Source organism: Tenrec ecaudatus, chromosome 14, assembly GCF_050624435.1.
Source record: "Tenrec ecaudatus isolate mTenEca1 chromosome 14, mTenEca1.hap1, whole genome shotgun sequence".
Lineage (NCBI taxonomy): Eukaryota > Metazoa > Chordata > Mammalia > Afrosoricida > Tenrecidae > Tenrec > Tenrec ecaudatus.
The window spans coordinates 60,353,535-60,356,772 of record NC_134543.1 but is presented as its reverse complement, the minus strand read 5'-3'; the positions used below and the strand labels follow the sequence as shown (position 1 = coordinate 60,356,772).

Genomic DNA, 3,238 nt, shown 5'->3' with positions numbered 1-3,238 from the left:
TTGAACTTGAAGCAATTTTGGAGTTGTGCTTATGGTTGTTAGGGGTCTCTGAGTGGGTTCTGACTCATAGCAGCTCTGTGTACAGCAAAATAAGACACTACCTAGCCCCGCGCCATCCTCACGATGGCTCTTATGTGTGAGTTCATTGTTGCAGCCACTGTGTCCATCCATCTTGTCAAGGATCGTCCGCTTTTTAGCTGCTCCTCCGCATTACCAAGTATGATGTCCTTCTTCAAGGACTGGTCTCGCCTGATAACATGTCTGAAGTATGTGAGACATCTCACTATCATTGCTTATACAGAACATTCTGGTTGTACTTCTTCCAAAGACTGTTCTTTTCACAGTCCGTGTTGCTTTCCGTATTCTTCACTGACACCATAGTTCAAATACATCAGTTTTTCGTCTCTCTTCCTTATCCAATGTCCACCTTTCATATGCTTATGAAATGACTGAAAAATAGCATGACGTATCTTAGTCCTCAAAGTAAAATCCTTGCTTTTCAACACTGTAAAGTGTTCTTGCACAGCAGATTTATCTAATGTTGTTGTGTTTTGAAACCATTTTGACTTTAACACAGTTGTGGTCCTTTTTTTCAACTCTGATAAAGGGCTTTAGTTTGGTTGGAAAGGAGTTACTCATGGTTTCCTTTCCCCCATGAATGCCCCAGACATAACCTGTGGGTTATAGAAATTGAGTTATGCATTTGACTTCTAATTTGGATCATAAATGTGACTTTCTTTCTTTTCCTTGTTGTAATTTTTGTCACACGGAAAATGACATATATTGTTTCTCCTACAAAGTGTCACAGCTGCCCACAATCTGTTGATATATAGGGAATGGGAGATAGTCTCTTTATGGTGCCAAAGACTGTTATTTTTGGCCTTACAAGGCTTTTTTTTTTGGTCTATAAACATCTGCAACTCCCTTAGGACTGTGTTATGCACTAAAAATAAAACAAGTACAGCTTATGATTCACTTCTTTTTCACTGAGTCAGGATTGTAGATTCTAAGGGAGATTCAGTGACAAAGCAGAGTTGTAAAACTGGAAATACAATTGCTGAATCCAAATGAATTTAAGAGTTGATTGCAGTAACGTGTGCATACCCTAAATCAAGTCTAATATCTTGAAGCTCTGACTTAGTCCAGATTTTACATGTTGTATTGTTCCTACTCTCATGATTAACTGGAGCCCTGAAGGACTCTTTTATGTGGAATTGTTTGCCATAGATGGTAACATAAGACGTAATACGTATTTGAAGTTTAAGCATGAAAGAAATCAGCAGATCATATTTCCTCCAAATCAGTCTCCCTAAAGGCCGTTATTTTACTGAAGTCTCTGCACAACTCAACCATAATTCTGGAATAAAAAACGTAGGTAAAAATACAACTAGTCAGATATATTGTTAGATGTCCTCAGGGTTCTGATCATAATGGCCCTATTTATAGCACACTGAAGTGCTGCCTGGTCTTTCATCACGATTGCGATTATGTCTGCGTCCGTTGTTGCAGCCGCTGTGCAACTGGTCTCCTTGAGGTCTTCCTCTTTTTTTGCTGCCTTCTGCTTCACCGACCGGATGCCCGTTTCCTACATGTTCAAATGATCCGTGCTTCTGAGGACCATTCTGACTGTACTTCTTTCATGTCAGATCTGCTTGGGTTTTTTTTTTTTCCTTTTTTGTAGTCGATGGTACTTTCAATATACTTTGCTAGCACCATCATTCAAATGCATAGATTCTGCTTAGGTTTTCCTTATCCACGTACAACTTTCATGCATATGAGGTGGTTGAAAATACCACGGCTTAAATCCAGTGCACCAGAGTCCTCATATTGGCATCATTGCTCTTCACCATTTAAAAAAAATATCATGTGCAATGCCCTGTGGTTGCTGGGTGCTGTTGTTCAGGTACAGCTTTCCAGTCGATGGCAATGGGCCAGAGCAATACTGTGATGTATGCATGGGGGCTGTGCCTTTTCAGCGGCCTCCATAGCCCAGTTACTGGTACATGGGGGGAAAAAAAAGAAAAAAATATCACGTGCAGCACATTTGTCCAATGCAAGGTGTTGTTTGATTTCTTGAGTACTACTCCATTAGCACTGATTGTGAATGCCAGCAAGACAGAATCCTTCACAACTTCAATCTTTTCTCTATTTATCATGATGTTACCTATTCATCTAATATTACCTATGAAAGGAGAATAGACAAATACAAGGAAATCTAGTCAATACAACTATTATTAAAATTTATGCACCAACCATTAAACCTAGCGAGGAAGAATTTGAGGAATTCTACCAACATTTTCTGTTGGAAATTTATCAAATATGCAACCAAAATGCATCATAATTATTGGAGATTCAAATGCAAAATTTGAAAAGAAAGAGGAATGAACAGTAGTTGGAAAATATAACCTTCGTGATAGAAATGAAGCTGGAGATGGTATGAGTTTGAAAGATCAACGACTTTTTCAACACAAATGACATTTTTCATCCCAATGACATTTTTCAACAACACACAAACTGCAACTGCCACATGGACTTCTCCAGATGGAATACACAGAAATAAAATTGACTAAATCTACGGGAAACCAAAATCAAACCATAATCAGGCTATGGCTGACTGTGGAACAGACCATCAATTGCTTATATGTAAGTTCAAGTTGAAGCTGAAGAACAAGTCCACATGACCCAAAATGTGACCCTGGTTCTATTAGTCAAGCATAGATGTATGAATACACAGATGGGGACATTATGGAAAGCTTTTTCCTAGAAGGAAATTGTCCCATAACTTTGACATTTCATCTTTAAAATTACTTTTTATTGGCCATATAGGTTTTTGTCTTTTAAGGGTTTACACCTTAAATATAATGCTTTTTAAAAGTACATTGTTAGTTGTTGCCATCGAATCACCTCTAACTCATGGAGAACCACGTACAACAGAATGAAAGTTGCTCAGCCCTCTGACATCTTCACAGTCGTTTTGTAAGTGGGTCCATTGTTTCCAAACTGTGGGGCTCATCTTCTAGTAATATCTCAAACAGTTGTCTGTTCTGATTCATAGGGTTTCATTGGCTATTTTCTGAAGTTGATAGCTCAGCCTTTCTTCCTATTGTATTTTATTCTGGAAGCTCCACAAAAACAAACCAAACTCACTGCCTGTCATCGAGCCAGTTATGACTCAGGGGCCCTGATAGGATTGAACAGAACTGTCCCTGTGGGTTTTTGGAGATTATAAAACTTTACA

The 3,238-nt window shown here is 38.6% G+C and overlaps 1 non-coding gene across 1 annotated transcript; it reads left to right on the top strand.

Moving 5' to 3' along the window:
* Positions 1 to 1,873: 1,873 nt before the first annotated feature.
* On the top strand, positions 1,874 to 2,007 carry LOC142427195 (small nucleolar RNA SNORA84). Its single transcript, XR_012780007.1, has one exon. It is a non-coding gene; the product is annotated as a small nucleolar RNA SNORA84 (small nucleolar RNA).
* Positions 2,008 to 3,238: the final 1,231 nt, after the last annotated feature.